This window comes from Leguminivora glycinivorella, chromosome 2 (assembly GCF_023078275.1).
Source record: "Leguminivora glycinivorella isolate SPB_JAAS2020 chromosome 2, LegGlyc_1.1, whole genome shotgun sequence".
Classification (NCBI taxonomy): Eukaryota; Metazoa; Arthropoda; class Insecta; order Lepidoptera; family Tortricidae; genus Leguminivora; species Leguminivora glycinivorella.
In genome coordinates this window covers 23,637,342-23,650,404 of record NC_062972.1, presented here as the reverse complement: position 1 = coordinate 23,650,404, position 13,063 = coordinate 23,637,342, and positions in this window count along the sequence as shown.

Below are 13,063 nucleotides of genomic sequence, written 5' to 3'. Positions count from 1 at the left end.
TGTAAACTTCCTGCCTCGCACAGCTAAACTGTGGTATTTCCGGACCGATACGACCTTCAAACCTTCAAGAAAAGAGCGTACATCCATCTTAAAGGCCGGCAAAGCACCTCCAACACTTTTGTTGTTTCGGGTGCCCATGGGCGGCAGTGATCCCTTACCATCAGGCGACCTGTCTGCGCGTTTATCTCCTATCCCATAAAAAAAAACAATATGTAAGTATTTACTAATCAAGACAACTGTTTATCTTTGATTCTATTGCAACATAAACTTATTTTTTATCATGCAGAAATGACTACGAGCGATACTACATATTAATCAGTAGAAAAATTTAAAAATTCACACCGGCAGGAGTCGAATCTGCGACTAACTGGATTGCCGGTCTAGCCAATATGGGCCGGTGTTCGAGTACAGGTAAGAGTGTAGGTATAAGGTACAGCGGGGCAAATCCCGACGCGATTGACGTATAAAAGTGCCCCTGTGGCCTATTTGCTGAATAAATGATTTGTAATTAGTAATAGGATAATTGTAACTGATCCATTTTTTCCATTATTACACTATTAAGTGAGTTCCACATGTGCCACTGAACACGTGTGCCATATTTAACCAGTGGGCACTCTAATTAATAATGCAAACATTGTAAAACATGGAAAAAATAGATCAGTTGCATTTGTCCCCAGTCGTAATTGTCCCGTTGTACCTTATGTAAATTTATTTATTTTTATATTATTTGCTCCATACATAAAGAGTTACATAAAGTTTCATAACAATTCATACATTCAATCTAAAGGCTTATATAAGTCGTTAAAAAATAGTATGATGAGGATAAGCGTAACCCCCGGCCCTTAATATTAGCATTAACATATCCCTCATAAACCGACGAACCCATTGTTTCGTCATACACGCCAACATACAAACATTAAACACGTGTTGTAACTCTTTGTATGACTACCTAAGGTTTATATTGTCTAATTATGACGGCAAAGTTATGTTGGTTAGGAATAGTCTCGAAACGTGAAAGCAAGTTGATTTGATTATGCATTCCTTTCTCTGTTTGACGGTCCTTTGTTCTTTTCGCTCATTGTGTATTCGTACCTAAGGTTGTATGCAGTGGTTTTAGATAAAATAGTTTTTTTTTTATAGGACATTCTTACACAGATTGACTGAGGCCCACGGTAAGCTCAAGAAGGCTTGTGTTGTGGGTACTCAGGCAACGATATATATAATATATAAATACTTATATACATAGAAAACATCCATGACTCAGGAACAAATATCAGTGCTCATCACACAAATAAATACCCTTACCGGGATTCGAACCCGGGACCGCGGCGTAGCAGGCAGGGTCACTACCGACTGCGCCAGACCGGTCGTCAAAAGTTTGGCCTTGCCCCTCACTTGTCATGACCTGATTTTCATTTGTGTCACCACTGAAAGCGAATGTAGGGTCAAATGTAGGCTTACTTTTCGTACAACACCTAATTTTTCCATTCTAGTTATTTCAACACGCAATTTATCTTTCATACCTAATGGTATTCTACGTACAGGGCAAATTACCGGTGGTACATTCGGATCCACTATTATTTCATGGGTTCCCGGTAATTTCCCTAATCCTTTAAACAGGTCCTCATACCCATTCACATTCAAAACATCTACAGTATCTATGCGTTTAATTAGTCCTAATTTGACACAACTTTTTAAGCCTAAAATATTCTGAACGTGCAAGGATGTGACAACAAATTTTATTTTATATTTACTTTGCCTCAAATCAAAACACAATTCACACTCCCCAATTATAGGCACCCTAGTATTCGTGAATGAAAAGACTCGCTTACGGTATGGACCCAAATCCTCAATTTTCAAACCCATAGCTATATAATCAAATTCACTTATTACATTTAATACGGCCCCGCAATCTAATTTAAAATTGATCGGCTTACCATTGAAATATAGCGGTTCAATCCATTCCGAAACGTTGTCTTTATCATTCAATTTCAACTTATCTTTCAAGGAACGAACATATAACACGTTCACATAAAGGTCATCATCCTCCGATGTTTCGTCGTAGTCATCCTCAGCGACCGACACGTAGTCCACACGATCACTTTTAGCCCGCTTAGGGCAAACTCTAGCGTAATGTCCGCGCGCATCACACACATAGCACAACACATTTGCCGCCGGACAATTAGCCGCCTGGTCGCAGAACGAGCCTCCGCAGCGCTGGCATCGCTGGCCGCGCGCGCCCGCGCCCGCGCCCGGCCGGCCGCCGCGCGCCCGCCGCGCCGGCCGCGCCCGCGGCGCCCGCGCGCCCCGCGATAGCGCCCGACCGCGTCCACCTGGATCGCCGACGACGTCGAAGCCTGCGCCCGTTCAATCTGCCGACCCTCTTCTGTAGACATTTCGTGTGCTTCACATATCTGTATCGCTTTAGCGAGTGTCAGGCCTTTGGCCCTGAGTAGCCTATCTCTCACTACGTTACTAGAAATACCACAGACCACTCGATCTCGTATCAGCCCGTCCTCCAAAGTATCAAACTCGCATACTTGACTGAGTACTCTTAGCGCCGTAACATACTGATTGATAGTTTCACCCGCATTCTGGGCGCGTGTAAAAAACTTAAATCGCGCCATCGTAATGTTGACCTTTGTACCGAAATGATCGTCGAACTTCCGCTTAACACAATCGATGTCCTCGGCACTTTCACCCTTTTGATACGTGAACGTTGAAAATATTTCATATCCTTCCGACCCGATGAGGTTGACCAGCAGGCTCGCTTGCACATCCTTCGTCTCCTTGCTCACACCAGATGCTTTTAGAAACACTTCAAATTGTTTCCACCATTTTTTCCATGCCTCGGCGCGCGCCGCCGCGCAGCCCTAGACATTTAATTCCGGCGGAGGACGAGCGTGCTCCATTTTACACACCACTAACACACTGGCCCACGGTAATTTCACTAATTTTAATGTTTAACACGTAATAATCACGACAATTACACTAAACATATATTGACGCACGCAAAACAGGGGCTTGCAATCCAGCTCATTCTTTCAGATAATGCAAATGAGAGGTACCTTAGGGTGCCTTTCCACCAAAGATGTGCTATGCTACATTGCTATGGATGCGTCTGATATCTACCAATCAGCTCAGTTGAAAACGTTCCCACTTACGCTATGCCTTGTGGAACACTGAACATGATTAATGGATATCAAACACATCCACGTAGCGCATCTGTGGTGGATAATAAGCACCCTAAGTGCGTTTTCACATTTTACGATTCGATATGGGATGTAGGACAGATATCCCATACATTACAGACGCAATCTTGGTTTTTTTCCATTGAAATCCTTCCGACGGCGATATCGGATCGGATAATGTGAAAACGCATTAAATGTTGTCACCCTCCCTCAAAATACGGACGTCAGTGTTACATCCCACTCCGCACGTCACTTGCGGCTGGTAAAAACAACTGAGCATTGTCAATGCAAGCCTGCCGGTAATTCTAAAAATCTTTCCCAAATAGAATCACCAGAAGAACGAGATATGCGACTATCTTCTAGGCGGAAAGATCTGCCTCACTCTATTGTCACAAGACTGAAAGTAGTTAAAGACGCTGAAACTTATCAGGGCATTACTCTCTTCAACAAGTTGCCTACAGAGTTAAAATCTGTTCTAAACTCAAATTTATTTACAATTAAACTTAAGAAAATCCTGCTAAATCAATGCCTATACGCAGTAGAAGAATTTATGTATGATCCGAATTTATGACTACCAAATTTAGTATGATTATTAATTGTAATGTATTTCTGATTGATTATTAATTATTATATAAAGTTGCTTTAATTATGTTTTAATTAGGTTAAGTTATTTTTATTTTTATGTTTCCACTAATATATTCAATTGTAATTTATATTAAATAGTAGGTTAAGGTGTAAATATTCAACACAATCTTGTATTGTTCTATGAATAAATAAATAAAAATAAAAAAATCCATCTTGGCACAGATTACCTAAAACGAAGACCAAATACAAAATTAGTTAACTATGTGACTGGTGCATAATGAGAGACATTAAAGTGCTTTTTCTTTTATTTAGTGTAAGCCAGCTCATGTTTTGAAAACACGAACTTACGTTGTCTTAATGTTGTCACCCTCCTTCAAAATACGGACATCAGTGTCGGCACATCCCAGTGCGCACGTCACTCGCGGCTGGTAAAAACAACTGAGCATCGACAAGCCCGCCGGTAATTCCATCTTGGCACAGATTACCTGAGAGACGTTGATACTTTTCCTGATACAAGGAGACGGCGGGTGTCAGGTCGTATCAAGAACTAAAGAGGAAAGCGGAGAATAGGGAAATATGGCGCATACTCCACCGACAAGAGATACAGAGCTCTTAAAGAAGAAGAAGAAGACAATGTTCTGCCGCCAGCGGTCTTGTGGATATGTTAGAGTGATAGAGAGGCCGATAAAGAAATGTCGATTTAGGTGCACAAAAACACAATTAAAAAAAAGAACTAGAAATGCCTCAAGGCTATTCAACCACAAGACCGGTCAACTAACGATAAGATATACTTAGATAATTCCTCTTTTTATTTCTGTGTACCCTGCGAGGTTTACAGTTTTGACAGATATGGCTATGTATTGTTCTATAATTTGTGTCGGTTGTGAGAGACAGTATTACATAATTTATAAGTACACGTTGCAAGTTTCATGTTAGGTTGTCATTGCAATTACCTGGAATAAGATGATACTAGTAGCATATTGAAAACACTGTTATACGTAAATTCAGATTTCTGTTGAATTCTGTTTTCTGATGTATTTGAGCCGAGTGTAGTCGTGTCATCTGTGATCATAACGGGACACGAATGAACTTGACACAAGCCGAGTGGGATGATTTAAGACGACATCGACACCATAAAATTAAGATAGTACAAAATTGAACATAGTCCTATATATCTTTTCGTCTATGGCAAGACCAGAATCGGGTGTCTATGACTATAGACATGTGATCGATTTTTTTTTGTTTTACTTTAAGGTCGTAATTTTAATATACATTTTTGACAAGCCACAAATGAAAGGATATGTAAAAATCATTTTTATGAAAGTGGAGTATCTGCCATAAGATTTATGTAATCTATCTCGTGCCCTAGCGTATTAGCAGCTGTCTATCGCAGATGTTTTCTGATGTATTTGAGCCGAGTGTGGCCGCTACTGTTTCTATGTATATTGTTTGCATCGGTTACATGTTACTTATAAGTTGATGTCGTCTTTTTCTGTCCTGCTTTCGTTTCCCGTTTCTCATTCGTCATTTGTGATTATAATGAGACGAATACGAATTAACACAAACCAAATAGGATGATCTAAGACGATACCATAAAATAAAGATAGAACAACATTGAGAATAATGGTAGATGTAAGAACCATTTTTATCAAAAGTGGAGTATCTGCCATAAGCTTTATGTAATCTGTCTCGAGCCCTAGCGTATTAGCAGCTGTCTATCGCAGATGTTTTCTGATGTATTTGACCCGAGTGTGGCCGCTACTGTTTCTATGTATATTGTTTGCATCGGTTACATGTTACTTATAAGTTAATGTCGTCTTTTTCTGTCCTGCTTTCGTCTCCCGTTTCTCATTCGTCATTTGTGATTATAATGAGACGAATACGAATTAACACAAACCAAATAGGATGATCTAAGACGATACCATAAAATAAAGATAGAACAACATTGAGAATAGTGATAGATATAAGAACCATTTTTATCAAAAGTGGAGTATCTGCCATAAGCTTTATGTAATCTGTCTCGAGCCCTAGCGTATTAGCAGCTGTCTATCGCAGATGTTTTCTGATGTATTTGACCCGAGTGTGGCCGCTACTGTTTCTATGTATATTGTTTGCATCGGTTACATGTTACTTATAAGTTAATGTCGTCTTTTTCTGTCCTGCTTTCGTCTCCCGTTTCTCATTCGTCATTTGTGATTATAATAGACGAATAGAATTAACACAAACCAAATAGGATGATCTAAGACGATACCATAAAATAAAGATAGAACAACATTGAGAATAGTGATAGATATAAGAACCATTTTTATCAAAAGTGGAGTATCTTCTGATGCCCTAGCGTATTAGCAGCTGTCTATCGCAGATGTTTTCTGATGTATTTGAGCCGAGTGTGGCCGCTACTGTTTCTATATTGTTTGCGTCGGTTACATATAACTTGTAAGTTGTGGTATTGTGTTACAGACGGATCCTTTCTGTTGTCTATTTATTGTGAAAGCTCTTAGGTTACATATTATCTGATTGAGGTGCTACGCCGCGGTCCCTGGTTCGAATCCCAGAAAGGGCATTTATTTGTGTGATGAGCACAGATATTTGTTCCTGAGTCATGGATGTTTTCTATGTATATAAGTAGGTATTTATCGTTGTCTGAGTACCTGCAACACAAGCTTACCGTAGGACTCAGTCGATCTGTGTAAGAGTGTCCTATATTTTTTTTAAATATAAATTTGTATATGTAATTAAAACTACGCGTGCGTCAATATATATGTCAGTTAGGTCTAAATGGTTCCAACTAAACCTTGTTTTTGAATAAAGAATGAATATCAGTTTTCACTTCGTCCATACCTAAAATCAGCTTTTACAAAGCAAGGCACGTTTTTAAGACAACATATCGATTACTAAAAGAAAAAGGTTCATAAAATTTACCTTATTTTCAACTTTCTGCTTCTGATTTGATTTTCTGAGATTTTACCGTGAAAGAACTTTGAAAGTCTAAAAAACAAAATAAGTATGTATTGTATTTTTTTTAAATCTAATCATGAGGTTGTTGTGTCCATCAACATCTCAATAAAATTGTATTTAAATGCAAAACTTTTTCAATTGCCTCTTCAAATGTAAATTTATGTATATTTCAAATGTGAATTAATTATAAAATACCTAAGGCGTACAAGCGAAGTCAATTACGTAAATAAAACATTATTCATTTCAATAATTCACAGAAGAAACTTTGCCCTCATAGTCTGTCCTGCTCTAGGGTATTCGCCGTCTCTCAGTAGAGAGAGACATGAGCTAATCGTGTCGTCCCGCTCTAACACGCGCATCGGATTGCCCAACTTTGCTTGTTATCTCATTTCTGTACGGCTATGTTCATTTGGAGTGGGAAATGGCTCTACTTAGAGATCAGACTAGGTATTTTTAGACATTTGTTATTAACGTTAATTTGGATAGCATTCTATTTTGTTTTCCATATACTCAGTATGAGTGGGCTGATTTTATAACTTTTGTACTAAACTTTTGTTTCCAAAAATAATAAGCTAAGACGTGTTTACTGTCTGATCATTCATTTGTTTTGAGAAAATTTACATAAATCAAACTGTACCTGAGAAATTCAGGCATACAACATAACTTATCTAGCTTGAAAGGCATTCCACTAAGAGCACTGTCGCAATATAATCCAGTCATAAGGTATTTTTGCCGTGCAATGGTGGGGTATACCGCTTAGTTTTTTTCAGACTGCGGCGAAATGTCGTGAAATTTTTTTCAAGCCACCGCGTTATTTAAACAAAGAGTGAAGTAATTTTTTCCAGATTCATAAGTTCAATACGTTTCAGCCTACTTACGTAAACTCACCTAACTTAAAACTATAAATTATAGTTTGTTATCAATCTTAAAACCCTAACCCGTTTATTGATTACAAAAATTAGGATATTTTACAAGCTATACGAAAGTCATACTGGAGGTGCAGCGGCTTATCGTTAATTTTTTGTTCTAATATTTGCGTTTGTACTTCAAAGCCAACAAAGAAGGATATTTTGAAGACGATTCGATTTATTTGGTCAAAATTTATTAAGGTTTCACATTTTAATTTGTAGGACAATCATTCGTGTAAGGACAGAAACATGATTATACAAACGTTTGTCAATGTATTGGGTTGGTAAGAAAGTAATGAGCGATCGATTGAATTTAACATAAAATTTTTGAGAGAGTTCTAGAATCTTCTATGGTCGAAAGTATATAAAGGGCGAGTCGCACAGTTTCTCGTCAGTCATTCACTAGCTGTCGCCGAGCTAATATAAGGAAGAAAATGGACGAATTAAAAGTGCATGTAAGGCATTGCTTACTATATGAATTTCAGTCTGGCCATTCAGCCGCCGAAGCAGTGCGTAATATATGTCAGCGTGTTGCTCCTGAAGTTGTGTCTGAGGCCACGGTGAAACGATGGCTCCAGCGGTTTCGTAGTGGCGACTTTTCATTATCAGATCAACCTAAGTCTGGTCGATCGGTGAAGATTGATGTAGCCAAATTAAAAACCTTAATTGAAGGTGATCCGAGGCTAACGAGTCGTACTCTCGCTACCGAGTTAGGCTGCTCTCATGTCACCATAGAAACACATTTACACGAGTTGGGAAAAAACTACAAATACAGTGTTTGGATACCGCACGAACTTGATAGAGATCAACTAAACCGCCGTGCCGATATCTGCATACAACTTCTGTCTTTTCGCCGCACATTCAACTGGTTGGACCATCTTATCACTGGAGATAAAAAATGGGTCTTATATATAAATCACACACGCAAACGTCAGTGGCTAGCTCCAAACGAAAAAGGAATAGAGGCACCAAAAACAGAGCCTCATCTGAAAAAAGTTATGCTGTCCGTTTGGTGGGATATTCATGGTATTATTCACTGGGAACTCCTACCAAGTGGAATGACTGTTACCGCATCAGTATACTGTAATCAGCTTGAAAATTTAAACCAAAAAATCTGTCAGAATCGTCCACAGCATGCTAAAGTTTTTTTCTTACACGACAATGCTCGCCCACACATTGCAAAAGTAAAGCTATTGGAGCTAGGTTGGAAAGTGATACCTCATCCACCGTACTCTCCAGACTTGGCACCTACGGATTACGCATTGTTCAGATCGCTAAGCAATGCCTTGAATGAAAAAAGTTCGATGATCAAGCCCATCTACGACAGTACATAGCTGAGTTTTTTGAATCTAAACCTAAGAACTTCTTCGCCGATGCTATTCATTCTTTACCAGAACGATGGAGACAAGTAGTAGATAACGAAGGTCGTTATATTTTTGATAAATGATTAAAATAATAAATTAAATAAAAATTACAATATTGATTATGATTCGCTCATTACTTTCTTACCAACCCATGGGTATTTTGTACTGAATTGCAGTTGTCATTACGTAGTTGCATTATGTTAAAGGTCTAAGATTTCATATGTCACGTTCAGTGGTAATTAGCATCGATTATTAAATAGACTTGTTTCAAGTTATAGCAGTAATAATAACTCAAAATCCGCAATGTCTTATCTTGGACAAGGTATGTTGATTACGTTTTACGTATTTTATATTCTAAAAACATTATTGTGTTTGTGATATTTGGACAATAGTAACTTATATTGTAATTTAATAAAAATGGTCATAATTCCGATAATGGTTAACATCTTTTGATACTTTTTAGGCACGATAGCTAAAAAATTGGTCGTTATTATTATTCTTTATTCGAAAGCAAAAGATGTTGTCCGTTTTTCGAAAACGGACAAAATTTTTTGCTCTGACTATTTGATCAGGCGTTTTTACTGTTGCGAAAATGTAACTTTTTCGCACTAAAACAATGATTTAGTGCGTAATATTTTACCCTAAGGTTATTAACCCAATATTTTTGGGCCAGCAATGTATGGGCCTGTATTAGTTAGGGCATACGATGAAACCCTCTTGACTACCACGGAGTGTTCTTCCTGGGGTGATATCCGAATGCAAAGCTTGACTTTGGAAGGCCACTGATTCGATTTAAAGGTTATATTATTCTGATTAAAGAAAATATTAGGTACATATCGGCCACCAATTCGTTGTGGAGCTGGATGATCCTTGGTTTAGTGAACATATTTGGATGGATTTCTGGTGGAGCCATCAAAAATATGTTTTTCGAATATGTTTTTACACTTTATATCATCTGCCATAAACGATAACGACAATGCAAACGAAAAAAGTACCTATATTTGACTAAATACGAGCTTTGAAACCATGTTCTCTGGGGAGGAGATTCTCACAAGCAATTATCTCTTCATTGAAAATCTAGCTCTTTTATGATGATTTTTTATATTGTTCAAATTATTGATGTTGAATACCTACACATCTGTTCAGTAACCCTTGCTGGTAGGCTAAAACCATAACTTTTCTAATATGATTTCATACTAAGTATTTTTTTTTCATATTCAAAATATCAATAAAATTAAAAATATCGACGTAGAGTACACATCCCGACAGCGCAGCCTCACTTCGATTGGCCACGGATCTCCCCGCGTAGCTCGTAGCAACGTGCGCCTCTCGTACGGGAGACGGGCTACGGAGCGGTCGTCTACGGCGTAGTGCTATTCGTAGCAACCTTGACACGATTCAGCCCCGCCTGACTCTGCCCGCGAAATTTCGAATCTCGTGTTGAAAAAAATAACTAAGTGTGTGACTTTGTTGTACTGTTGTGTTTGTGTTGTGGACACTGCACGTGGATATTGCTGGTGAGTTTAGTTACACGATGTATAAGGTTTATTTTATTGACTATAACTTAAAGTATACTTTATAATTTAAACTTATGAATAATTCAGTCATACTTTTGATAAAAGGCTTTAAAAATTTGTGATAAGCAGGATGCCTAAAACGGAAGGGAACCATTAACATAACGGTTTGTGTTTACTCTAAATCCAAATTACGGAGAAAATTAGCAGAGAGATTAGTAAATAGTCAAAAAATAGATACTTATTTACTAAATAGGTAGTGTTGTATTTGAAATAATTTTTGTAACATTATATTTTTACACATTTACAGCATACGGTGGTGATAATATTTTTGATGTAAATTCTAATAGATGGATGATTAAATCATCTATAAATAGTAATTTACATACATGATATAAAATAACGATATTAACATTATAAATATGGTCATATTTCAAATAGCTACGCAAGGACCACGTGACTATACCGCAAAATAATGTATAATGCAAAGCATGTGTGTTTAAGCGATAAAATGGGACGTTTTACTAAACACACTCGAGTGACTTTCTTATTTTAAATCTTCATTCAAAATAATTTATTTGATGATTGTATAGTTCGATATGCTACGCTACGTACTTTTGATGCTATATAATCCTATTCGTTCATGAAAAACACATCCCTCGCGGTTCCTACGCTCTCGCACATCAGTTTTTTGAGATGCATACGACTACTAAGTCTGTAGATTCTGTGCTGTACTTACCACCATATAAAAAGTGTACCACACCACATGAGGTTGACAAAAACAGATATATGCAATTAGTTTAAATCATTTTTTTTTAATAGATTACACAGAAAAAAATACAGTGGAGACAAAATTAATTAATTAAATTTCAATTAATTAATTAATTTGTTTATCGTTATTTAGTTGTTGTTTACGGAGATTAAAGTAAATGAATGATTAGTTTAAATAATTACAAGGTAACATAAAGTGGTTAAGCCATTATACGAAAAGTGTTTCTTTAGTTATCATTATTCATCAGTCCGTGAAATCATTTTAGCTGACGGAGCCTGATTCTGAACCTACCTGAAGATCACTTCATCTTATTTTGATACGTCCTTTATTCGTCTCATTAGGCATCTCGAGCGCACTCGGGGCGAGCTGAGTGCTTAATGAGTTACGTCACGAGCTTGGATCACGCTCACAGTAGGTACATAATTCCGACATGAACACAAATAGGGTGCATTGGAGTAATGTCGAAATACAAAAATGCTGGGGTAATTTCGAAAGGGGAATTTTGATATGATGGAAATAATGAATAGAATAGAATATTATTATATTGTATAACTGTGTACACAGGTGATTTTTATGTGACTTTCGAAATTATCCCAATGCACTCTAGGAATATTATATGTTATACAAGACATATGATGTCACTTTATTCCACTAGTGCGAGAAGTGGTACTTTTTCTGTGTACCTATGTCGAAATTTCAAAGGGCCAGATGTACTCAAAACGACGTAGCCAACCGAACCCCAGACCACTCTACAACCATGTCAAAGTGACAAGTAGTAAGAGAAATTTCTTACAATCTAATTTATAACGTCACTATGACATAGTTCTACAGAGGCCTAGGGTTCCAATTGGTTGACTAAACAGTCAACCAACCCTTGGAACCCTAGGCCACTCCACAACCATGTCAAAATGACAAGCAGTAAGAGATTTCTTACAATCTGATTTATAACGTCACTGTGACATACATAGTTCTACAGTGGCCTACTGTAGGTACAATATAATATAATTCGTGACCCGTATCGATTTAGCACTCCCATAGCTCCTATTTTAATTTATCTTTTCCGCACTTGTATCGTATATTTAGACATTGATTAAAATTTTCCCGAAGTTTTAAGTAAAACAATTTGTTAACTCGCTTTTATGGAGCATTAGAGAATTTTAGCTAGAAAGTTCTAGCCTTCATATTTTCAATGAGTTCGGAAGAACAACTTCGGGGAACCAAAAGAACAAAGTCTGTATTTTTAACATACTCAAGCATAGGTGCTCGCGAGGAACCCGTATAACTTGAACCACGCGTTTCTGAGGCCAAAAGAAAGAAAAAATGTTAAATGAATTTTAAAATTTTATGCGAAAAAAAATTTTTTTTTTTTTTTACTGTTTTGGACGTATTTTCACATAAAAAGTATTTTTTATCCATAAAGTTGGGAATTAAAATGAGTTCCTTAATTTATTTTTCTAAAAACCAATTTTTTTGGAAGTTTTTCTTGTCACATTTTGACATCTATCAATGACGACTGTGAGACTATGCTCCACAATTACGCATCAGCGCCGTTAAGAAGACCTATTCTACTGAGTAACAATACAGAAATGTTTTGTTTAATTGGCAATAAGCAATAACTCTGAAACTAGACGAAATCTAGAAAAAGTTTATATGACATTTTAGTCTTAAAATGTGACCAAGAATATGCCGTTAAAGTTATATGGGTTCCTCGCGAGCACCTTGTATAGGACCGGGCCGGTCACGTCACGTCTGACGAATGCCGAATGAGTTT